The 25838-nt window shown below is 52.5% G+C and overlaps 1 protein-coding gene across 5 annotated transcripts in view; it reads left to right on the top strand.

The window, feature by feature from the left end:
* LYRM4 (LYR motif containing 4) overlaps nucleotides 1-25838 on the top strand; it is a 162634-nt gene that overhangs the window by 51390 nt on the left and 85406 nt on the right. The window contains exon 3 of one of the 5 annotated variants that reach the window (XR_014809491.1): nucleotides 7251-8810. The exons of the other annotated variants lie outside the window; for them this stretch is intronic. The gene's annotated coding sequence lies outside the window, so the exon portion shown is untranslated. Of the gene's footprint in view, nucleotides 1-7250; nucleotides 8811-25838 lie in introns of those variants that run through there. 5 annotated transcript variants of the gene reach the window in all.

Genomic DNA, 25838 nt, shown 5'->3' with positions numbered 1-25838 from the left:
TCTCGGGCAGGGACAGCAGAAGCGCAACTGGACAGCAGCTCCTGGAGCTGGCCATTGACCAAGGCCAAGGGGCTGGGCCAGGTTTCCGGCCCTCAAAGGGCCGGATGCCAGGGCTTTGGCTGGGGTGGGTGGGCAGGGTAGTGCCCAGACCTTCCTCGGGCAGTCGCCTGGATGCCCTCGTCTGAGTTCCCTCAGCTCCAGGACCACTCCAGCCTCAGCTTGCTGGTGAAGGATCCGTTCTGGCCACAATTGCGCTTCCCCAGGGAGGCCGGCGCTGCGTGGATTTCACAAGGTCACGTGCTCCTTGACCTTTTGGAACAGTCGATGTATGCCTTTTCTCTTTATTGTGTTTTTTTATTTTATTTATTTTAATTTATTTTATTTTTGGCCACACCCGCAGCACGTGGAAATTCCCAGGCCAGGGATCGAGCCTTTTTTCTTTAACAGCTGTATTGAGATGAAATTCACTCATTTCATAAAAGCATTCAGTGCAGTGGTTTTCGTCTATTCACGGAGCTGTGCGGTCGTTTTTAGACCATCTTCTCACCCTGAAAAGAAACACCATACCCATTGTCAGTGACCCGTTTCTCCCAGCGCTCCCTCCCCAAGCCCTTGGCAGCCACCAGTCTGCTTTTCGTTTCTGAGGATTTACCAATTCTGGACATTTCTTATAAATGGAATTTACGCCTGTGACTGCCTTCGCTCACTTAGCCAAGTGCTGGCAAGGTCTCTCATGCTGTGGCGTATACCTTGACACCGCGTTCTTCTTAACGCCACGTAGTCTGTGTGCGGCGGTATCCTTTTGTACTTATCCAGTCATCAGACGAACCTTGGATTATTTCCAGTTTTTTGCTATTATGAATGATGCTGCTAGAACGTTTATATGTAAGTTTTTGTGTGGACGTAAGTTCCCTTCCTCCCGGGACAGTATCTCAGAGGGGAAGTACCCGGCCCCTCTGAGATACTGTCCCCCAAAGGGGCTGCCCCTTTTCTTATCTCCACCAGCAGCGTGTGAATCTTCTACTTCTGTCACGTTTTGCACACGCGTGTCGTGATCTGCTGCTTTGCTATCCCAGGGGCGGGAAGTGGCGCAGGGTATGCCATTGTGCATAAGAACAACCAGACGTCAGCTGGAAGGCTGACTTCAACCTAGTTGCTTTTGGACCAGTCTAAGGAGGGTTGAGGTTCTTTTAACTTTTGTTTATTAGTTTTGTCCACATGAACCTCAGGCCAGCGCTCTCTGTCTAAACTGTAGTTCTTCGTGGACTGAGGGCCAGTTTGAGCCCTTGCTGACTTTTGGTGCTTTTAGAGACGAGTCTGGTTTGATGGTGTGACTCGAGGGGGTTGGGAGGGAGCAGGGGTTGGGTCAGAGGCTCTGCAGTGTTGCCAGTGGCCTCCCAGGTGGACAAGGTGCTGCGCTTTTTCCTGGGGCCTCCCAGAGAGCTTTCACACGGCTGGTAATGGTTCTTGTGTGTGTGTGTGTGTGTGTGTGTGTGTGTGTGTGTGTGCGCTCGTGTGCCATTTCTTGGGCTCCTCCCACAGCATATGGAGGTTCCCAGGCTAGGGGTCGAATCGGAACTGTAGCCACTGGCCTACGCCAGAGCCACAGCAACACAGGATCTGAGCCGCGTCTGCGACCTACACCACAGCTCACGGCAACGCCGGATCCTTAACCCACTGAGCAAGGCCAGGGATCGAACTCGCACCCTCATGGTTCCTAGTCGGATTTGTTAACCACTGAGCCGCGACGGGAACTCCGATTCTTTATTTTTTAACCTCTTTTTTCCTTCAGAAATGCAGCTGCTGTCTCGGAAACAGAGACCTCGTCTTGCTCAGTCAGCCTTTTTCCGTCCTGCCCTCAGGAGGAATTCACTGTCCTCCTAGGACTCGGGGGGCGTCCTCCTGGGACTCTCTGGGGTCCGCTTTTCCTGCAGACCGTCGGCCTCTGTCTAGGAGATAGATGTTCGCACTCGAAGCCCACCGCAACCAAAACCCTCTTCCTCTGAAGCTCGTTTTCCTTCGCACATGACCTGCGCCTCCTCTCAGAGCTCAGGCTCGGGTGCCCTCTTCCCTGCACAGAGACCACTGCCTTGGTTATGTCATCCACTGGAAATAAACCCAAGGAGTTCCCGCTGTGGCTCAGCAGCAGCAGACCCGACCAGTATCCCTGAGGATGCGGGTTCGATCCCTGGCCTCACGCAGTGGGTTAAGGAGCCAGCATCTCCGTGAGCTGTGGTGTAGGTCGCAGACTCGGCTCAGATCCCACGTTGCTGTGGCTGCAGTTGCAGCTCCGATTCGACCTCTAGCCTGAGAACCTCCATATGCCGCGGGTGTAGCCTTAAAAAGATTTTTAAAAAACAAGAACGAAAATAAATCCAAGACTCTTTTCAGGTCTTACAAAGCAGGATACCTGGGAATGTTAAGATATTCTAAAATACGACCCTAAAAACTGCCCCTCTCCCTAGGTTCCACCTTGGCCTTGGCACCTCCCCTGCCGTCAGGCCCACCTTCGGCCCAGCCAGTGGGTCTATCCTCTGACCTCTGCAGCACTTTGCCTTGAATCGTTGCTGAGCAGCCTTTTTCTGTAGGATTTACCGAGGTCGTGCAAGACATTCCTGGCCAGCTGCTCATCTGTTTAAATAGTCCGGCTGTCCCGTGGATGCCCCCTTGGGGTCCCGGCAGCCTGATTTCCCCCGCTGCTTGCGGTGGTTCGATGTGTATTGACGAGCGTTCCCCTCCCTGCTCGCGTCGGGGCTCTGTGGGAGGCTCATCAATCTCGTGCTTCTTTAATTGACATCAATAATGTGTTTGCATTTATCAATATTTCCTAATTGCCAAGTTATAACAGTGGCGCTTCTGTGATAAATCATGTGCACAGCATCTTCAGACATTAGGGCTGGGGTTCCTGTCAGCGTTTTGATGTGCCGTAAATTGTTTCCATGGGGATTTTTTCCCCTATGAGGAAGGAAGGCAGCAGCAGATAGACTTGAGTCAGTGTCCCCATCGGAAGTCGGGCTAAAGAGCCAGCTCGTGCCCGTGAGAGTGGAAGGAGGCTCTCTCCCCGGCCGGTACATCGCAGCCCCGAAAAGCCCCTCGTCCCAGCAAAATGCACGCTCACCTGACTCCCCTGGGACGCCGCGCTCTGCCCGAGGAGAGGAATTTGGACCGAAGGATCGCAAACATTCCTACCAAGAAGGGACTCTTATCAACTCGTTTTCCACAAGAGGAAGCTTGTGCGGGTCAAACGGTGCTTTGCCAGGCTGGGTCTCCCCCGGAGCAGAGCTGTCCGAGTCCACGGCTGGACCCTTGGCCTTCCAGGGACAGACACAGCTGCCCAAGAGCGGGCGACGCAGGTGTCGAAGGACCACACCCACATTATCTGTTAAGCAGAGGGGTCCAGAAGGTCTGGCTCGGGAAAGAGATGATTGTGGAGGCTCCAGTGGCCAGTCCGAGCATCCAGTAGCGGCCAAGGCCAGGGCTCTGACCTGGGGAGAGGCGGTGCTGTCCCGGGGACGTCACCTGCCGCTGCCGGTCCCAGTGTGCTGATGGCAGTACCTGTGTCTGCGGTTGTGCGGGTTCAGGGAGCTGATCTGAGAAGTGCTAGCTTTTATTTCGCCAGCTCGCTGTTGTCTGGGTGGAAAGCCAGTCTGGGAGTGAGGCAGAGGCTTCTCCAAAACATCGTGCAGCACTTACCCGCAAGTTCGGCAGATCGTTCTGTACCAGACAGTGTTCGAGACACTAGAATGCCGCGTGTTTCCTCTGCAAGTAGCGTGTCGTTCCTCTTCTGGGTGTTTTTCTCCTTTAAAAAAAAGTCTTATCTTGTACTTGAACTTAAGCAGCTTCTGTAAAGGAAGGAATATTTTACCTTTTACTTAGTTTCCCCATTGTTGGCCCTCGGTTGCAGGCGTAACGCCGCCTCTGCAGATGGCAGTGGATGTCTTCGTAGAAGAAGGACTGGCCTCTGCCTTCTCGCAGCACCATTTTCACACCCAGAGTCCAGGGTCCGTGCCTGCTGCCCAGCAGGCAGGGCGTTCGCACGCCTCCCTCGGGCCTCCCTCTCGGGCTCTCTCTGGTGCAGAGGCCGTGCGAGTGCCCAACGTGCTCTTCCTAGTCATGTCGTCTAAGTGTCCCTTGTGTGCAAGAGTTCCTCTGCCTTGCTTTTGTTTTTTAACTTTCTCAATATTGACATGCTTAGTCTGGACTGTTTGCCAGTCTGAATCTGTCAGGGTGGGCGTCTCTTCTTACACTCAGAGTCATAAGCCCTTTGGCAGGAGCCCGTGTAGGTCAAGGGCGTTCTCCCCTTGCGTCGCCTCAGGAGTCCTCGATGTCAGGGGTCCCATTATTGGTTCTTGCTTGTTTGTCCCTTTGTTAGAGTGGAGGCGGGATATTTCCACTGCAAACATCTCATTTCTCTCTGTGGTTAATAAAGAACCTGTTCCCCAACAGCCTTTCGCCCAGTGGTTTGAAACCCATTAATGCACCCACCTGAATCAATTATTTACTCAGTGGTTGCAAAGTGGTGATTTTTCTAACTCTCTTATAACCTCACTGGCTTCTGTGTGTCACTCGGGGCCCTTTTTAATGACAGTAAGCCTAAATTACAGTCAGGGACTTTTCTCACTCACCTGTCTTAGTTCTCCCAGGTTAACAAACTCCTGAGCCGAGTCCAAGACTCAATGAGAATCCTTACTACTCACCCACTCAGGGCTTTTTCTTAGAGCTGAATCCCACCCAGAGTGTCACGTGGTTTCCACAAGCGGCCTGGGGTCCGTGTGGTATCAGGACTTCAGATTGTCGACGGCCGCTCAGCCCACCTGACCACTGATGTAGGCAAATGGGGACGTAGGCTCACCTTGAGAGCACCTTTGGGGACCACACCTGCCGCTGCGTCTAGAGCCTCTTCTCCCCTAAGGTATGGTGAGCATTTCTCATGCGACTCAGTACTCTTTTGCCTCCTGGCTTTTTTATGGCTTCCAGTATTTCATTTTCATGGCATATGGAGGTTCCCAGGCTAGAGATCCATTCCGAGCTGTAGCCACCGGCCTACGCCAGAGCCACAGCAACTCAGGATACGAGCAGCATCTTCGACCTACACCACAGCTCATGGCAACACTGGATTCTTAACCGACTAAGCGAGGCCAGAGATTGAACCCACAACCTCATGGTTCCTAGCCAGTTTCATTAACCACTGCACCATGGCGGGAACTCCTGCCATAAGTATCTTTATGTACATTCCTGTTTTCTTAAGACAAACTCCTAAAATTAAAATTACTGGGTCAGGGAGTTCCCTGGTGGCCTAGCAGTTAAGGTCTTAGCATTGTCACTGCTGTGGCTTGGGTTAGATCCCTGACCTGGGAACTTCTGCATGCCATGGGTATAGCCCAAAAAAATTAAAATTAAAAATAAGGAGTTCCCATTATGTTTCAGTGTGTTAAGAACTCGACATAGTGTCTGTGAGGATTCAGATTCGATTCCTGGCCTCACTCAGTGGGTAAGGATCCAGTGCTGCTTGGCTGTGGTGTAGCTTGCAGATGCAGCTCAGATCAAGTGTTGCCATCAACCCCTGGCCTGGGAACTTCCATATGCTACAGGTTCAGCCATAAAAAGAAAGAAAATTACTATTTTATTTTATTTTTGCTTTTTAGTGCCTTACCTGCGGCATATGGAAGTTCTCAGTTTGGGAGTCAAATCAGCACTGCCGCTGCTGCTGCCAACCTACACCACAGCCCACGGCAACGCCAGATCCTTAACCCACTGAGCAAGGCCAGGGATCAAACCCGCGTCCTCAGGGATACTAGTCGGGTTCCTTACCACTGAACCACAATAGGAACTCCCTAAAAATCTTTTTAAATTAGTGGGTCAAAGAATATGTACGTTTTAAGGTATATGAGGCAAATTTTAAACCTAGTGACTTTTTGCTGATGTGACCCTTCCCCCAGAAGTGTGTCCACGTACACATAAAGGCAGTTGTACTTAAGGTGTCTGGGTCTCATGAAGCCGCAGGCTCAAGTGCAGAACCTCTGTGTGCACGATGGAAAGCTGATCGCTCCCCAAGACCGCAGTCTCCGAGCAGCTCCCTCAGGCCTACTCCGGTCACACCCTCTGCAGTTTCAGACACAGCGTTAATTCTCAGGATAGTTGAGAGACTATTGGGAGCTTTTCCATGGTCTGTTGATAAAAATATTTATGATTGCATGTTGGCTTTTCATGTCTCAAGAACAGAGTTGGAATGTTTTATATTCATGCTCAGTTCCTGTAGCTTCTCTTGTAACCCTCCGTACCCGTGAACCCTTCGCCTCGCATAACTGATAATTCACGTGTTTGTTCCCCATAACTAAAACGTGAGTAGCTGTAGGGCTGAGGCACTTTTTAGAATTGCATTTGGGTTTTGAATTTTCCCTGATCAGAGATGGATTCAGTTTGTGTAGTTTAACTTATTTAACTAGGAAAGCTGATTTTCGAGCCCTTGGCTGAGCAGGCCCCGGCTCTGCTGTGTCTTTCCCTCTAAGATCTTAGAGGACACCATGCTAGGGGCCCTGTTTCCCTCTTGGGATTCTAACCCAGGAGCATCCCCACGCTGGGAGCTGCAACCCAGGGTGGTTTTGTTTGTTTGTTTGTTTGTTTGTTTTAATCTTCCTTTCAGCTAGGATGGAGCATAATAATTGCCAGTAAATTCTTAGGCTCCTTTACTAAAGAGGAAAAGGTTGGGATTTTGAGGTCACGTAAGTCAGCAGCTGTCCTTCTGCCCCACCACTAAGGCCCAAGAATTTTAGCTTTTACTGTCCGCTTCATTTCCTCCAAGCACTCATTTTGGGGAAGCTTTTTTTTACTGCGTTATGTCCCAGGAACGAGTCTGACCCAAAATGTTTCCAAAATGTCAGGAAACCGATGGGTCTAAAATGATGTTTTCTGGAACTAGATGTTTTCAGCCACATGAGAGGTGGTCTAGTTATACTGTGTGTACATGCGTGCGCATGCACGTTGGCCTGTGTACATTTGGGCAGCGGGGTGATTTTAATTAAATAAACAACATTTACTCTAAATTGTAGTGTCAGAGACTATCAGACCCATCACATTCAAGTGCTTGTTCGCTAAGATTGTTCAGAGCAGAGATGGCACTGCCATGGTTACCAGATGGATTTTCTTCTAAATGAACTTTTTTTTTTTTTTTTTTGTCTTTTTGCTATTTCTTTGGGCCGCTCCCGCAGCATATGGAGGTTCCCAGGCTAGGAGTCGAATCGGAGCTGTAGCCACCGGCCTACGCCAGAGCCACAGCAACGTGGGTTCCGAGCCGCGTCTGCAACCTACACCACAGCTCACGGCAACGTCGGATCGTTAACCCACTGAGCAAGGGCAGGGACCGAACCCGCAACCTCATGGTTCCTACTCGGATTCGTTAACCTCTGCGCCACGATGGGAACTCCTAAATGAACTTTTTTTAAGCAGAGTTACATTGTGCTAAAATACATCTGTATACAAGGAATGCAGTTAAAATCACAGTTATTTTAAAATGCTGAGCATTCTTAGTTTGAGCCAAACTGTTAAAAAATTAAAAAATAAAACCCTCAAGGAATTCAATTACTTTGAGTCTATTAAGGAACTTATTACCACTCCAGTATTACTTATTCTGTGTGCTTAGTATAATTCTTCGTAATTCCAAAATAAACTCGGAACCAGTTCCAGGGAAATCCTGTGAAGAGATTAAAGCGAGGAAGACCGTGACTCATCTGTATGGAGTTTGGGGCACCCTGGAAAGCAGGACGCTGACGTCTGCCCTGGCCCGCCGCTGACTCACTGAGGACCCGGGGAAACCGTGAGAACTCTGCCTCTGTCCACTCTGCATCTGTCCCCCCCCAGCCCAGGCGGAGCATGCTTGCGACAGATCACCTTCTGTTGTGTAGAGAATGATTGAGCACGGTGGCGCTCTAATGGAAACGCCTCCGTTTGGGGACAGCAGTGATTAGAGCCGTGGATTAAGTGAAACCTGTATTGACGTCTTAGCAGGTGATGGAGCCTCCTTGGTGGGGTTTTCTTTCTTGTGCTTCTTGAGCTCCTTGTACTGTCACCACTAACCATGGTGGACAAATTTAAAGTCCTTTCCAGGAAAGTGGTGCTCAGCAGCAGGACTGAGTTGTAAGTGGCACTTCGGTTTGCTCTGTCCAGGTGCCACACGGAGCAGCGTAGAGCTTCGCGGCCCTGGATGCTGAGGGTCTCAAGGCCACGGGAACGTCCTGTCCGGACACAGGGGCTGCTTGGTCCTCACACAGCTGGGATGGAGGACAGACCGCTCAGGTCAGAAGGTCTGCTTTCAGGTCCTCGCCTGCGCTCTGAGGCTCACTGCTTCCTTTCTCTGAAACTCAGTAAAAATGGGGCTGTTGAGATTGAGGTAGCATAATGATGTTGTGTAATCAGCAGGTGAGACTCGAGTGATAGTGACATGTGATGGGGCACGGGGAAGCGAGAGTTCTAGTGAGAATAATAACTCACGTTTATTGAGCCCTTGCCAAGCAAGCTCTGTGCCCAACGGCTTGCACGGGCCGTCTCCTCTCATCTTCCAGCCAGGGCTGTCCCACGAGGGAACGAGGTTCAGAGCAGCCGCCCCCATGAGGAGGGGGCAGGGGCACCCTCAGACGGCCAGCCTCACTCTTAAGCACCCCGTATCCCGCGTTACAATGAGGCCGATCGGAGAGCACAGCCGAGATCCCTTGTGGTTTACAAGTTACGTAACTCGAGGGGGTTTCTGATGTACCTTGATATACATGTTATTTTTTAATCAAAATAATACATTCTCAAGTTTAAAAAAAAAAAAAGGCAAAAAGAAGGGTGCCCCCTCCTCGACCTCCTCCCCTGCCCCTAAACCTCACCGTCCCAGTTCACATTCTTACGCCGCCCCCGTGCACTCAGGCGGGTGCCTGTGGACGTGGGTGCTGCCCTCCTTGGCTGAGCACAGGGGACGTTCCCTGATCCGTGCCCCCACGGCCTCTTCCTTCCCCCAAGCACAGTATCACGTGGCAGAACCCGTTCTCTTTTTGAACAACTAAACAGTGCTCCACAGTACGGATAGGCTGGCACTTAACTAGCTGGTCCCTTAAGGGCGGACCTTGACGTTGCGCTCAGCCTTTGGCCGTGATGAGCAGGGCGGGGTGGACACCCGGGCCCCTGAGAAGTCTTTGTTGAGGGTAGAGGCATGGAGCCGAGTCAGAGGGCGAAGTGTTGAAAGCGTAGACGCACTCCCCTCACTGCCGGAGCTCCCGGTGCCAGCACCCCGGCCGCGCCCTCAGCCTGGAGCAGAGGGAATGTTTGCATCTGCATCAATTCCAATTCCATTTGTGAAAGATGGTGTCTCTTTAGCTACAGATCAAGTGGAGGTGTTTTCTGTGTGCTAGCCATGTCCTGCTCTTCTCTCTTAACCACTGCTTTGGGTTTTGCCCTGTCTGTCGCAAACATGTTTTCCCCATTTGCCCCTTATTTTTTGGTCCTGTTTACCCCCTTTTCTATACAGAAGGTTTTAATTTGTAAATAATTACATTCTGTTTTTGCATTTTGCGTCATGCTAAATTCCCAATCCAAGATTACAAGGATTCTCTTGTATTTTCTCCTAGTGTTTTATAGGTACTTTTTTATTTTTAATTCCCAGTGCACTTAGTTTATTTTGGTGGAAGAATGAACTTTTTCCAGATTATGCACCCTCGTCCCTGTGCCATTCATTAAATAAGCAGACATTTTTGTCTCGGCCAGCAAATCCTGCTTCCCTCCATCTGCCTTATGAGGAAGCAGGTGCGCACTGGCTGTGGGTCGTCCTTGTCCACACGGAGCCCAGGCCGGGGAATGACGTGTGTCCCCGGCACCCGCCCTTCAAATCTAAGGTTTACGTTTTCGTTGTAGTTTCTACAACTGTGTGTGGCAAATGCTAGGTTATAAAAGTAAAATGTATATGCAGACTAAATCGTTTTACAATAAAAATCTCTGTGTCACATAAAATAGTCCCCACTCTCTGATTAGGGCCTCCTTGAAAATGGATGCATTAAAACTAAAGAATATAGAAGGTCCATCCATGTCAAGCAAAATGCCATGAGGCTACTACCGTCGGTGCTGCACCGGTCACTGTGCACGCCGTTGAAAGAAGAACCTAAACCGGTTCTTAAATGGGTCACGTCTCTAAGTACGCGCGCCTCGACGCTCCTGATAAAGGTTTGGCTCCGTCCCGAAACACCAGTGCGGCGATAAAGCAGCATCTTTTTCCTCCGGACCTAACCCATTTTTGCAGGAACTAAGGCCCCCTCGCCCAGGAGGAGGGTGGTACCTTCAGACTGAGCACCGACCTGCCTCCTCACTGTCAGCCAGTCAGAAGGAATCAGCACCCAGAGGAAGATGTGAAGACTCTGACCCCCCCCCCATGATTAACTATGATGAACTCCCTTTTAAAACTTGCATGGTTAAGCGGAATCTTCAGAGTTTGTTCTTGGCCTCGTGTCTGCCTTCTCCCCAGGTTCCTGGCAAACTTCCCTTTCCAAACAACCCCTGTCTCTCAACCTTTGGCTTTCAAGCAGCAGGCAGCCAAACCGGACTTTCAGTAACACGACCGCTGGATTCAGTAAGCCGGCTATGGTGCGGAGGCTAGAGCTCTACCTTGAACTTGCAGAGTCCTGGCCCTGCCACTGGGTCTGGACAGGTGGAATTGCTTTGTAAAGGACCAATGGCTGTGTGTAGAGCCTACAGTGAATACATTCATGGCACTTCTGATGTGAAAGTAAGCGGGGCTAGGGGATCCCTGCTTCCAAGCCTCCCTGGTCCCAAGCCTTCCTGTGTCTCCCATTTCTGGCTTGTAAGAAAAAGGCTTCAGCCTCCTAGACCCTCCCCAAGTTCCAAAGGGCAAATTCAAGCTGTCACTAGATAGGGGAGCGAGGGAATGCAGAAACAAAGGAAGAGCAGTCCCGCTGAGGCAGAATACTAACCCAGGGAGTCGGTGGAGGAGCCTGGGCTTGGCCGTGGGTGAGTTTGCTCTCAGTTTAATGATCACTTTATTAATCTTACACATCCAATAACTGAAACTTGAAAATGGATTCTTGCTAAAACATTTAAGCATTGACTAAAAGCTAAATTACATTTCCTGAACCAATTTTAAAACCTGCTACTAATCTCATATAGCTACTTTTAAACTCGCCAAGCACCTTAAAAAGTAGCTAAAGCAACACAAAAATTGTCGTTACAAAACCAATTACTGTATTTACACTTAAACCCATTCTGAAATATCACTGCTTTGGGTTTAATTCAAATCTTCAGTATTTCTGCGGTTTCAGAAATGTCAATTAATACCTGCCTCAGTGTTAATAATAAAAAGAATGCCTGAGGTTACAGGACCTGAGGCCCAGTCAGGGCACGCGTCATCAAGCCAGGCTGCCTTGCTGTGGATGTAGTTCCCCTGGTACATCCGTGTGTGTGTGTGCATGTTGGTGTGACTCTGGTGGGGGAATGTTGGTGGGACTGGAGGGGTGCGTGCTGGTGTGACTCTGGCGGGGGAATGTTGGTGGGACTGTGTGTGTGTGTGTAAATTCTGGTGGGACTGTGGGGAGGATGCTGGTGTGTGTGAGTGTGAATGCTGGTGTGACTGGGAATGCTGGTGTGAGTGTGTGTGTGTGAATGCTGGTGTGATGGGGGAATGCTGGTGTGAGTGTGTGTGTGTGAATGCTGGTGTGAGTGTGTGTGTGAATGCTGGGGGGACTGGGGGGTGCTGGTGTGAGTGTGAATGCTGGTGTGACTGGGAATGCTGGTGTGAGTGTGTGTGTGTGAATGCTGGTGTGATGGGGGAATGCTGGTGTGAGTGTGTGTGTGTGAATGCTGGTGTGAGTGTGTGTGTGAATGCTGGGGGGACTGGGGGGTGCTGGTGTGAGTGTGAATGCTGGTGTGATCGTGGGGGGAATGCTGGGGTGTGTGTGTGAATGCAGGTGGAACTGGGGGGGGTGCTGGTGTGAGTGTGTGAGAATGGTGGTGTGAGTGTGTGTGAATGATGGTGTGACTGTGGGGGGTGCTGGTGTGTGTGTGTGAATGCTGGTGTGTGTGTGTGAGTGAATGCTGGTGTGACTGGGGTGCTGGTGTGAGTGTGTGTGAATGCTGGTGTGACTGGGGGATGCTGGTGTGTGTGTGTGTGAATGCTGGTGGAACTGGGGGGGTGCTGGTGTGAGTGTGTGTGAGTGAATGGTGGTGTGACTGGGGGGAATGCTGGTGTGTGTGTGTGAGAATGGTGGTGTGTGTGTGTGTGAATAGTGGTGTGACTGTGGGGGTGCTGGTGTGTGTGAGTGAATGGTGGTGTGACTCTGGGGGTGCTGGTGTGAGTGTGTGTGAATGGTGGTGTGACTGGGGGATGCTGCTCTGTGTGTGTGTGTGTGTGTGTGTATGAATGCTGGTGGAACTGGGGGGGGCTGGTGTGAGTGTGTGTGAGTGTGAATGGTGGTGTGACTGGGGGGTGCTGGTGTGTGTGTGAGTGTGAATGGTGGTGTGACTGTGGGGGGTGCTGGTGTGTGTGTGTGTGTGTGTGTGAATGCTGGTGTGGGGGGGTAGTGCTGGTGGCGGCGGGGACCCAGGAGGACCCCGCGAAGGAAGGGCGCCCTCCGGGTGTGTCGGCAGCGGGGGGAGGCCGGAGCCCGGAGCCCCGGCGCCAGCGGGGACGGAGGAGCGCGCAGCAGCGGGAGAGGCGGGAGGAGCCCTGGGAAGAGCCTCGGGCGGTGGTCCCCGCGCCAGTGCTCGGCTCGCCGGGCTGCCCCGCGCCAGCGCGGGAGGGCGGCAGGGGCCCAGGAGGGCGGCGGCTGGGCTGGGGGGCTCAGGGGCCGGCGAGGAGCTGAGGACGTCTGCTGACGAGGAGGCGGAGGCCGCGAGGGGAGCAGCCCGTCTCCCCGAGGAGTCGCCGCCGGGGCCCCGGGGCCGCGCGGGAGGCGGCGCTGCCGCTCGCTCGCCGGGGCCCTTTCCTGTCTGGCCTTCGCCGTTCGCCCTGGTCTGCGTTCGAGGCCCTAAAAACCTAGACGTTGCGAAGGCCATGGATCAACGTTGCGTTTGCACCGTTTGTTTTTCTTGGCGTGAGCATTCGTTCGTCGTGCGTGGTCCCAATTCTTTCCCAAAATTTAGGGCGTTCCCTTTGCGTCTCCGCAGCAGCAGACCCGACTGGCCTCCCTGGCCCCGCTCCGTGGGTTAGGGATCCGGCGTTGCCGTGAGCTGCGGCGTAGGGTGCAGCTGCAGCTCGGGTCTGGCGTGGCTGCGGCTGTGGTGTAGGCCGGCAGCTGTAGCTCCAATTAGAGCTCTGGCCTGGGAAATTCCATACGCCACAAGTGCGGCCCTTAAAAAAAAGCTGAGGAGTTCCCGTTGTGGCGCAGGGGTTGACGAATCCGACAGGGAACCTTGGGGTTGCAGGTTCAATCCATGGCCTTGCTCAGTGGGTTGAGGATCTGGCGTTGCCGTGAGCTGTGGTGTAGGTCGCAGATGCGGCTTGGATCCCGCGTTGCTATGGCTCTGGTGTAGACCGGCGGCTACAGCTCCGACTAGACCCCCTAGCCCGGGAACTCCATGTGCCGTAGGAGCAGCCCTGGGAAAAGGTAGAAAGACCAAAAAAAATTTTTTGAAAGAGCAAAACTCGTATACAGTTTGGATTATAGTACTGAGATGCATTGCTTAAGAAGAGAAAATGTGAGGCCTTGTTGTAGCAGATGGCGAGAGTGTGAGGGCGTTGCTGAGAGTCGGTTGCATCTCTGTTGCAAGGAGAATTGTGCAACAGAGATGACAAAGCTCAAGTCGGAAAACGACCCTCAGGGGCAGAAAGGGAGAGAGGTTGGTACCCTCTTCCCCAGGCTGGGCCTGGCAAGGAGACGGCAGCCGCAAAAGTCAGAGGAGGCAAGGGTGCCCATGAGGGCATCGTGGCAGCGGCGGGTCCCCAGGCTGCCTTCTGGGCAGGGCAGCCCTGAGGTGGGAGGGGCAGCTGGGCTGTGAGCAGGAGAGCAGCTGGACGGACGGGAGGCTGCACGGAGGAGGAAGAGCAAGCAGGGCAGGGGTGGGGGGTGGAGAACGGATGGAGAAAAGCAGGGGCATCGTGCCTGGAGCAGAGCTGGGGCTTGGAGGCATCAGCGAGCTCCTAAGTGGAGAGGATGCTAAGAGACGGCGAGTCAGATCTGAGGATGATGTGCCTGAGCCGGGGGTGGGGAAGGGCGTCAGCACAGATGCTGAAAACCCTGCAAATGCCGGCCGAGGAGCGAGTGGACGGGAAAACTGAGCCAAGAACCAGAGGCAGTAGAGGAAGGCCCTCGGCACACAGCAGCCACGGGCTTGGGAAGACGTCGGGACTGCCGGTGTGGACATCTGTACCCGGCGCCACAGAGGACACAGAGTGAGCAAGTGGCATGAACCTCAGAAGGAGCTAGAGGTTCTGTGGGGCTCTAGGACTGCAGGCTCATCAGATGCATCAGTAACTGCCTCCTGCAAGACCCTGGCCTTCTCAACCCTTTAAGCGCATCTACTTAGCAAATCATCGTTGGGCAGTTTGTGTTGAGATTTAGCTTGTTTCTACCCAAGGCCCTGTGGTGTGTGGCTGGTAGGAAAGGACACTGATGAGCCTGTATGGCTGGCAGAATAAGACCCCCTCTGGCACAGTCACATCTGCTGTGATTAAGCACAGTGAGAAATTAATGGTGAGCAGAGCCGTAGCCGAAGTGTACTATCAGCACAGAGGGGCCAGGTGTTTAATTCCGCAGGTACGGCTGGTCTTCAGAAATGTAAGCCTAGGATTGCTTTACGATCCAGCTCTTCCCTTTCTGGTCATATGCCCAAAGGAACTGAAAGCAGAGTCCTGGAGAGTGATTCGTACACCCAGGTTCACAGCGGCGTTATTCACGACAGCCAAGAGGTAGACACAGCACAGGTGTCCATCGACGGTTAAATGGACACACAAACTGGGGACTCAGCGTTTGAGAGGAGGCGCGTCCTGACGCGTGTGCTGTCACGCGGATGAGCGCTGGGGACGTCATCGCAGTGAAGGCAGCCGGTCCCGGAGGACAGCGCTCACGGGATTCCGCTCACGTGCACGTCGACGTCCAGAGACGTCGGAGCGCAGTCGCAGAGAGCGGAGCCGCGCTGCCCGGAGAATGGCTCTGACGGCGCGGCGGCTCCGTGGGGAGGTGGCCGCGTGCTGGAGACGGTGGTGGGGTGTCTGCCCAGCAGTGTGAACGTGCCAGACGCCGGTGAGCTGTCCGCTCCACGTTTATGTACAGACCACAGCTTCATAAACGTGATGATTCTTCTAAATAAGTGAGGCACATGGTAAATTTTACACATGCTTTATCACAATACCGGAAAAACCAGTTTAGACCCTGACTTTGCGTTATTGAGGGGGATTTGCTCCCTATTTTTTTCAAATGTGCATTTAATTCTCAGAAAAAAAAAATTTTAAGAATAAAATACATGTATATCATTTTCTAATCTTATAAGCGTGTGTAACTCCAATCTCCTGGGATAGATATGATAGAAAATAACAATAATAATAATAATAATAATCATAATAATAAATGTATGTATATGTATGACTGAGTCACTTTGCTCTATAGCAGAAATTGGCACAACATTGTAAATCAGCTATAATTTTTTTTTTTAGAGCCACACCCAGGATATGGACGTTCCCAGACTAGGGGTTGAATCAGAACTGCAGTTGCTGGCCTACATCACAGCCACAGCAACTCAGGATCAGAGCCACATCTGCAACCTACACCACAGCTCACAGCAACACCAGATCCTTAACCCACAGAGCAAGGCCAGGGATCGAACCCGAGTCCTCATGGATACCAGTCAGATTTGCTACTGCTGAGCTGTAACAGGAACTCCAACTGTAATTTTTTTAAGTATGCGACTGTGCACGCAGGTGTGTGTGTCTGCAGCTGTAAATACATGCTTTACTCTGCTTCCAGACAGCAAATTTGAGCTGCCAGTGAACTCCCTTCTTTGCAAGGACCTCCCTTATTTTTTCCCTCTGTAACGGGGAGGATAGAGAAAGCTCTTCCAACCCCACCCCTTTTTTTCATTTCTTCTCCTGTTTCTCTCTGGGTCAGAAAAGGCAACACATGTAAAAAGTCCCTTAGAGCCGTGACTCTCTCCACGTGAAAGGCACCAAGTGGCAGGTCCTCGTCGTCCAGCCTCCCCCAGGACCAGGGCCTGACGCCCCGCACACAGGCCACGCAGGGCTGGGGCAGAAGCAGCAGCCCCGTCCTTTCCTCTGTTCAGAACTAGACGTGGAAAAGGAAGTCTTCACTTAAACTACTAACTTTCAGTCCCTCTGGTCCTCTTTGGTCCCCTTTCTTGCCGGTGTGGCCAGGGCAGAGCAGCATCCCACTTCCTCCTGAGGTCAGGCCGACCAGGAGGCTGCAGAGATGTCACCTCCGCCCCATGCGGCTCCTCGAAGCTTTGCCGCAGCAGCAGCAGAAGCAGCGCACGGCGTGGGAAGCCGCCTTCGGGGTGGGGGTGGGGGCGGGCTCTGAAGTAGGCACGAGGGGCTGGCCGACCTAGGGCCCCTTGGTGTCACCAAAAACACCTGTTTCCCCGCCTGGCCTGCACTCCCGCCGGGTCCCCTCTGATAGAGCCTTGACCGAGTTCCTGCGTCACAGCAACACGTGTTTAGTTGATGTTGCCCTCGGCGCCCCAAGGGAAGGGGGATGAAAGGCCTAGAGTTGAGCTGAATCTTCGGTTGGCTGAAGGGTTAGCTCAGCGAGCCAGGACTTTCCTAAGATGGCTGCCAGCACATCTCCTATGTTCCCAGTGACGGCTCGTTCGGATGTCTGGGTGTGTGTCACTGTGGGAAGGGGGAGAATTCCTCACAGCCCTGCTTTCAGAGGAACCCAGCCATGTGGACACAGGGACAACACACATCCCAACAGGATGTGCTGGTGCCTCTGTGTCTCCAAGGGGGTTACGTGGGCTTCATCAGAAGACTGTAAGGCAGGATGCAGAAGTGCAGGTGTGTGGATGCAGAACTGCAGGTGTGTAGGATGCAGAGGTGCAGGTGTGTAGGATGCAGAGGTGCGGGTGTGTGGATGCAGTGACACGGGTATATGGATGCAGAGGTGCAGGTGTGTGGATGCAGTGACACGGGTATATGGATGCAGAGGTGCAGGTGTGTAGGATGCAGAGATGTAGGTGTGTCAGATGTAGAAGTACAGGTGTGTGGATGCAGAGGTGCAGACGTGTAGGACTCAGGGATGTAGGATGCAGAGCCACGGGTGTGTCGGATGTAGAAGTGCGGGTGTATGGATGCAGAGGTACAGGTGTGTAGGATTCAGGTGTGTGGGATGCAGAAGTGCAGGCAGGGCCCTGAGGAGCACAGCAGTGAGAAGGTGATGCAGCAGAAAGTCTGGCTAGGATCAGCTGAGCACAAGTCATGCCCTGAGCCCTCTGCTGCCATTAGACACTGGAGGGGGTTCCGGCTGCCTTTATGGTAGTTTCAAATGCCACTCTGTGTCCCCTATGGACTGAATGTGTGTCTCTCCCCAAAAATTCATGTATGGCAACGCTAGCCCCAGTGTGGTGGTATTAGGTGGAGTCTTTGGGAGGGAGGCAGCTGGGGTTAGATGAACTCATGAGGGTGGTGCCCTCGTGAGTGGGATTAGTGCCCTTGTAAAGCATCCCGAGAGAGTTTGCTCCCTCTCCCTGCCCTCTGCCAGGTAAGGACAGAGACGGGCGGGCATTGTGCAGCCTGGAAGGGGGCCCTCGCTGAAGCCCACTCTGCTGGCACCTGACCTCAGGCCTCCGGCCTCCAGTACTTGAGCAATAAACGCCTGTTGTTTAGAAGCCACCCAGCCAGGTGTCCTGCTACAGCAGCCGTGCACTGAAGCAGCGTCCCTGGCAGTTGAGAGGCAGAGGCTGGCTTGCAGGCCGAGGGGCTCTGAAGTCCCCTGACAGAGCCACTGATACTGAACGTGCAAGGCTACTTGCTTTGAGGACCCTGGTATTGATTTTTTTTCTGTCCCTGTCATTTCACAGGAACCACGTCACATCTCTTCTGTACACGAACTTTTTAAAAAAACAAACCTTTTTTCCTGACTTTCAACTCCTTTGAACTTGACTGAAAACAATGTTGGAGTAAATTTGTGTAGGTTTTTCAGTGATCGATGGTAATGCTAAAAGTGGATTCCTTCGTTTATTTTCCCTTTTAGAAGCTATCAGAGAAGGGAATTATTTAATTTCAGTCAATACGGAGATAATTTGACTCACTAATGCTGTGTGTACTTGGCTGTATGGCTGATACATCAGGTTTAGGAAAATTCTGGCGAGATCGGCTTTGAAGACAGGAGTGGGGTTAAAGTGGGCGTTTAAACAGATGAAACCCAGCACACTTGGTAAAGGAGGCTGGACGTAGAGGGAGGCCAGGCACATCCCAGGCCCCAGCTGCCCCTTCCAGCCGATTCCCAACGGTGCTCCCCCGGCCCCTTGCCGTCCAGCCGGCGGCCGGCCCCACTCCTGTCTCCGTTGGTCCAGGTCTTTCGGCGCAGCCCCGTCAGCCCCTTCCTCCGCTGTCCTGCCCTCCGCAGGCCTTAGGAAGACGCCGGCTTCAGCAGCACGCGCTGTTACTGCCCCCCGAAGGCGCCGGCCTGGGACAGAGCAAGGCTGTGTCCTCCCAGCTCTGCCTAAACACACGCTGAGCCTCAGACCGAGGCTCGGGCGACGGCAGAGACGCGGAGGAGGAAGCCACCCGGAAAGGTCAGGTGGTTTCCCGCCCCTCTCACGATGCCCGGAGGGCCGGGCTGCCAAGGCCGTCCACGGTTAAATGTCCATTTCAGGAACATCCATCGTCAGAGGGTTTTTGTACTTTTCACTCCCACACTCTTCTGCAGAAAACAAGGATTTACTTTTAGAAGCTTTATTTTTTGAAGAAGTTATGCGGAGGAATCCTGAATAATGATTTTTAACAACCATATAAGGATTTCTACATCTGAGAAGTTACCCTTCAAATGATTCGCCTTAAGGGACCTGTTTACTCTAATAAGCTCCGTTTTCAGAACTGCCTTCCTTTTTCGTCCCCAAGGCGCATAAGAACATCGAGTCGCGTCTTGGTTTCCTTCCTCACACTTGATTCTAAATCACTTTCAACTGTTTCCAAAGGTAACTCTTCCCTCAAAGGGCGGAGCTTTGCCAACCCAGACGCCGTGCGGGAGAATGTCGCAGCATATTCACTGAGCACCTGCTGTTGCCATGTGTCCTGCTGGACCTCAGGGGCGCGAGGCGCACAGGCAGCTGCAGCCCCGATGGTCTCAGGGAAAGACAGACAGCCTCACGATTCAACACAGCGAAAAGCGGTGGCAGCTGTAGGTCTGGCGGGGCCCCGAGTGAGGAGTGGCTTTCAGAAAAGTTTTGAACAAAGACACCTTCCCAGAATGCACCGTCACCTCCCACACTGACGCCTTCAGGAAGGTGTGAGGGCTCGTGTGTGTTTGGAAACGCTTCACTTCCTGATAATCACTTCTCATCTCTCTCCGAATGCGTTTGACCCGGCTTGTTTGCAGCAGTAGGAAACAGATGCTGCTACCATGTGATAACCTGCTCGTTCGCCCCGCAAGCCGATCAAAGCGGAGAAGTTAGAGCGTCTTGTGGCTCTCGTCAGGTTTAGGATTTTGGTCAGTCATTTAAATAACCTGGTGCCATGAGGACGTGTTTGACAGCCGAGGCTTTGGTGACTGAAGACAAGACTTAAATAAAACACTCCTCGGGTGAGAATAGGAGGATGGCAGCAGCGTGGGGAGACCACACGGGCGTGTGGGTCTCGGGACGGGTGAAACAGGCATCCCTCACTCAGATGACCTTGTGTTGCCCCCGGAGAGCTTGTGTGCCACCGAGTCGCCCTCCGTCAGGGCAGTTGGTACTTGGGAGGAAATCGCGTTGGAGAGCAGGGCACAGGCTTGCTGGGGACTTGGTTCCAAGCAGGGACACGCTTTACTGGGAAACTTTTTTCTGCACTCCTTAAGAGTATATCAATTAGGAGCTCCTGCTGTGGCACAGCGGAAACGCACTAGTATCCATGAGGACACAGGTTCGATCCCTGGCCTCCCCCAGTGGGTGGACGATCTGGCATTGCTGTGGCTGTGGTGTAGGCCGGCAGCAAAGCTGTGGCTGTGGCGTAGGCCTGCCGTTGCAGCTCTGATTCGACCCCTAGCCTGGGAACTTCCATATGCCGTGGGTACAGCCCTAAAAAGCGAAAAAAAGAAAAAAGAATATATCAACTGCCATTTTAAGGAAAGCCATAAGAAAATATATTGACTAGCAGAGAAATATAAAGTGAAAAATTTCTAACTCCATCTGTTTTTTTTCCTGCCAAAAATAACGTTTCAGTGATGGTCACGCCTCCCAAAAGCACAGCTCCCTTATGCACCCTGGGAAATGGGAGGCCTCCGTGGTCCTTGGTTACTGAATCAGCACTTTTCCGCTTTTCCAGCTTTCTCTTTCTGTTGCCAGTTTTCCACCCATTTATGGCATTTACGGAAGAGGCACCAGACAACGGTACTCACAGATGCGGAGTGAGGGACTCTGGTGGTGAGCATTGGGGCAGCTTGTGGTCCGTGGCGTCAGCCTCAGCTGGGCAGCCTGGACTGCTGGGGAGGACAGGCAGGTGGGTGGATCTCGCATGGATCTCTATTTGCCATAAAGGCAGGAAAAAAAAATATATTAATATGGGTACTTCAGTTTAGTATTTGGGACCTCACAATTGCCAGTTCTGACTATAAAGACAAAATCAAAAGTGTAGGAAAATAGAAGGACCAAGAAAAGATCTAAGGAATCTCAAGCTAAAGCTTTCCTTTCCTTCCTGCCTTCCTTGACTAACCATTGGCTGAGAAGCAGCGTCCCAGCGGCACCAGGCAGGATGCAGCAGGCGGAAGGCCCTTCCCTTCCGCTGTGTGGCTTAGGTCTTAGTGGGAACTTCCCGCGCGGTGCGTCCCCGGGTTCTGCTCATGACCCCCTCTGGGGGAAGCCAGCAGCGGGCAGGTATCTGCCTCCTTTCACCTGCAGTGACCGACTCAAAAAGTGACGGTATCCTTAGTGCCGTGGCACCATGGGGGGGGGCAACATTGTAATGATTTTTTCACTGTGCTGTAGAGCCTTCATTGTTCCCAGTAAAGGTGGTTTGTGCCATCTAAACGGGCAGCTGCTTGTGGGAGATTCTTCCTCCTTCACGCTGCCTGGAGGGCGGGAGGGGGAGAGATCAGGACTGTGCCCCAGGGCTCTGCTCTGGAGAACATCGGGTCTGACAGCGGGGCACTGGCGGGGCAGGGGGCTTCCAGTGTGCATCCTGGATCAGCTTCTCTCCGCCCAGGACCCTGGAGCTGGTCGCCAGGCCTTCCTCCTCGGACCTCGGGGCAGGTTCTCGGTCTGCAGCTCCCAGTGTCACAGCGCTGGCCTCCTCCCTCCACGACAGCCACGCCTGCCAGGAGTCTGCCGGCCACCACCAGGACAACTTCCTGCCGGAGGCCACTTGGGACGCTGACCACTGGGCCTCGAAAGCTGGACTTCTCTTTTGCATACATATTTAAATGTGAGCCCTACACTCAGAAAAACTGACCAGAGAAGGTGATTATCCCATAATAAGCACTCAGTAAAGAGAATTTAAAAAAAAAAAAAAGGCTTAAAATATGACATGGCAAGTTACTGAAGGAAAGGAACGCAGTTTTAAACCTCGCAGTTAACCCTCTGAAGCGCGGCGTCTGTGATGCGGCTGGTGGTTCTTGTTCTGGACTGGGTCACGCTCCTGAGTCCCTAGCCCGCATGTCTTGGGTCCATACCTGGACGTGCTGCCACACAGCTTGAGACCTGGGCTGGCCCGAGGTCTGGGGAGGATCTGGGGACAGAGGTTCCAGTTCCTGAGTGATGCCCGGAGCATCCTTCCATGGAGAGCATGTGACAGTGTTGGTACGTCTGATTGCTGTGTCGTATTAAAAACCTGTGCTGTGGACTTTCTGTCGTGGCTCAGTGGTTAACAAACCTGACTAGCATCCATGAGGACTTAGGTCTGATCCCTGGCCTCACTCAGTGGGCTAAGCATCTGTTGTTGCCGTGAGCTGTGGTGTAGGTCACAGACCAGGCTCAGACCCCACATCACTGTGGCTGTGGTGTAGGCCAGCAGCTGTAGCTCCAATTCAGCCCCTAGCCTGGGAACCTACCATATGCCACAGGTGTGGCCCTGAAAGAGACAAAAAGACCAAAAAAAAAAAAAAAAAGTGTAATGGCACCGAGCACGAGAAGTTTCATCACATCTCTGGCAAATTCATATTGAAAGAAAGGACAGATGGTTGAAAACAGCCATAAAATATTCTATTACATGTCTGCAAAAATCATTAGACAGTAGTTAAAGAGATGTTATTAATGGCTCAGATTCACTTGGGGAGTCGTGTTTCTGTAATGCACATTAAAGCAAGGATGCTGCTGGTATTTTTAATGTAATCAGGGCCAGAGACAAACACATCTTCCTGGGTAATTAGAAGATAGATGTATCGACAGTAAAGGAGCTGCCGTGCAGCCCCGCTCCACGTCATCTGGGAGGTTGTGGTTTTATCTCCTGACGCCCAGGAGTAAAACGTTCCAGTGCTCGCCCAGAAGGCCAGGGGAGCAGCCCCTGCTGTTGTATTGATGTATTCTGGGAGTTTGGGGAAGAGGTCAAATGATTGTTTCTGGAAATCGTCAGAAGCCCATTGTTTCAAAGCTGTGGATACCTAACCGGTCTGCGAGCTGAGGATGGCTGGTCTGAGCCTCCCAGGTGCTTTAACGTGTCCTTTAAAATCAGCACAAAGTCAGCGTCTTAGCCTTGTGAGTGTGTGCATAATTCTGGTGTCTCTTTTATGACTGAGTGACAAAAAGAGTATCCGTGAGATGACAGGGAGCCATTGGGCCAGGTGCAGCCAGGGGGTGTGGTGTTCCCCCCCCCCCCCCGCCCCGCGGAGCAGAACACGCACCCCCTCAGGTCCGTATGTCAGAACCCCGGGACGACCAGTGCCAGGGCACGAGGCTCACACTGCAGAACAGGACTGGGCCGTGAAACGAATCCAGCCTCAAAGCTGAAGGAGCGCAGGTGTTCGAGGAGCTAGGACCGCTGTTCTCGGGGGTCTGGCGCCTCCTCTCGCTCAGCTGTCTGCAGCTGCTCTCTCCTCAGCGCTTCCTGTCCTGTGCTCTCTGCACCTGCCACCCCTCAGGCCATGCTCTTCCCCACAGGGGCTGCCCGAGTGGCAGTGTGCCTCCCAGAACGTGGGCGGGCGTGGGTTTGTGGCACATTTTCACTTGCTACCTTTTGCATCGGTTGCCAGCCTGTGGCTTCCAGGGAGACATGTAATCAGGTAGGTGGTGCGTCTCCAGAGCCCTTTGGGGAGGGGACAGAAGTTCCTCGATGCACTAGTTAAGCTCACGGCACGTGGGTCGGGAGTGCTCTCCCACAGTACGCATCCTGGGACTGCAGATGCAGGCAGTGCTCCTGCCAAGGGCCCCACGTGGCTGCGTGGGCCTCCCAGGTGGATTCGTGGACTCTGTTCCAGTGAAGTGGTGAGTCGTGTGTCCTAGACTAAAACCAGTCACCTCCAAGTAGGTTCCCCCTGTTCATAACTCTCTCCTTATCCCTTCAACCTAAAAATCACAAGCAGTTGAAACAAGCTATATGAATCTGCCGTGTCTGAGATCTCAGCACCCACCACGGCGGCGGCATAAAATCCTGGCATTTGCTCTGTCAGAGTTTACACCACAGAAAGAGGTGCTTTGTCACCACTTTGGACCCTGAAAATGTTTATACGGTTGGTTAACAAGCATCAGCAAAAGGAGAACAATTGCAATTGATTCTCATATTGTGTCCATGGGAAGTTTAAACGTCTGGATTTATTCCCAGCTATAAAAATGAGTCTTGGCTCTGTCAGTGTTTATCGTGCTCCTCCACCCCCAGCCATCGCTCATGGCTGTTGGTGTAGCTTTCTCAGGAAAGACGTGTGGCCGTGAACTGGACTAAGGCTTCCAGTGCTGGAGGCCAGATGGATTAGGGACACGTACTTGTGAACTTGGACTGAAGGGGTGGCGGGGTGAGGAGGTGCTGTCACGAAGCAGCAGTGGAGTGTTTTGCTGGACAAGGAGCAAGGGAAGGAGCGAGACAGGAATGTGACGTTGATGGAGGATTGGGGGTGTGTGGGCATTGGGAGGGTAGGTTCCAGGGAAGTATTGCTCTTTCTGTTACCTGCTAGTCCCTGTTCAGCTTGACAATCAAAGGGTCTTAGTGGCCTTGAGCTGCTTCTCCCACCGTGCCAGAGCTGGGAAACAAATTAGTAGCCTTCAGCCTACAACCAGGAAACCTTGTCAGGGTGCCAAGGAAGCTGCACAGCCCATCCAGCAGCACTGCTTTCATGGTGGCCCTGGAACACAGGGCACGGCCCACAGCTTTCCCTGTCTGCAGGGCAGAACCAGTGACCTCAGCTGAGCTGCCAAAGAATTCAGAATAATTCTCTTACATAAATTTGATACACTACAAGAACACACAGACAACTAAACAAAATTAGGAAAACAATTCGTGAACAAAACAAGAATTTTCACAAAGAAATAGAAAGCATCACACACACGCACACGTGTGCGAACAGAAATCCTACAGCTGCAAAATATAGTGACTGAACTGAAGAATTCAGCAGAGAGCTTCAGAAGCAAACTCAACCAGGCAGAAGAAAGAATCAGTGACCTGGGGAATGCAGGGTGTTAGAAATTATCCAGTCAGAGGAGGAAAAGGTGTAAAAAGAGTGAGGAAAGCCTGCAGGATTTATGGGACACGATGAACAGAAACAATATCCACATAATGGGAATTTCAGGGGGAGAGAGAGAAAGGGACAGAAAGTAGACCTAAAGCAATAATGGCTAAAACTCAAACCTGGGGGGAGACATAGGCCTCCAGATCCCAGAGCACCAGAGGACCCCAGAGAGGTCTGAGCTGGGGGGTCACCCTGAGGCGCAGTGTAATTAACTGGTCAGTGGGCAAAGCTGGCAGGAGAAGAGGGAAGGTACATGCGAGGGAGTCCTCACGTGACTGTCAGTGGGTTTCTCAGCGGAAACTTTACACCAGAAGAGAATGGGGGACAAATTCGAAGTATTAACAGAAAAAAAACATGTCAACCAAGACTCTTAGACCCGGTGGAGCTGCCCTTCAGGAGCGAGGAGGGAGGGGCTTTGCCAGACACACGAAGGCTAAGGGAATTCATCACCACCAGACCTGCCTTCCAAGACATGCTAAACGGACACTTAGCATCATAAAAGCCCAAGAAAGCAGCGCTGGACCTTGACTGCGTCAAAGCTGGCTGCTGAGAGGCCGAGTGCCCTCTGGGGCCCCACTCGCCGTTGGAGGCCAGTGAGCCCCGGTGATGTGTGCCTTTGCCCCAGTGGAACCTCCGCTTCTCAGTGGGGAGTTGATTCTGCCTCAGCCTCCAGACAAACATTTTCATCATCTTCGGAGGAAGGCTCTTTTAAGAGCCTGTACCGACAGAGGTGCCAGCTGCATATGTGCTGTCCTGAAGGAGAGAGGGCAGGCTTTCCGACTGAACTCACGATTGAGGGCTTTGGTTCTCTTGAGCCTGAAGTTAGAGAATGCTGCACTCAAAGTGACGTGAGCTCATTTCAAGTGTGATCAAGACCATACAAACCGTGGCATTCCCGTGGTGGCTCAGCGGTTAACGAGCCCGACTAGTGTCCGTACGGAGGCAGGTGCCATCCCTGGCCTCACTCAGTGGGTTAAGGATCTGGCGTTGCCAGGAGCAGTGGTGTAGGTCACAGACGCGGCTTGGATCCCACGTTATTGTGGCTGTGGCGTAGACCAGTGGCTG

The sequence above is a fragment of the Sus scrofa genome, chromosome 7 (assembly GCF_054392235.1).
Source record: "Sus scrofa isolate SSC_HxYL_T2T_F1_AM1 chromosome 7, Sscrofa_HxYL_maternal_Yorkshire_Landrace_v2.0, whole genome shotgun sequence".
NCBI classification, from domain to species: domain Eukaryota; kingdom Metazoa; phylum Chordata; class Mammalia; order Artiodactyla; family Suidae; genus Sus; species Sus scrofa.
Note: the sequence above shows the minus strand (reverse complement) of the source record. Positions and strands in the feature narration are given on the sequence as shown.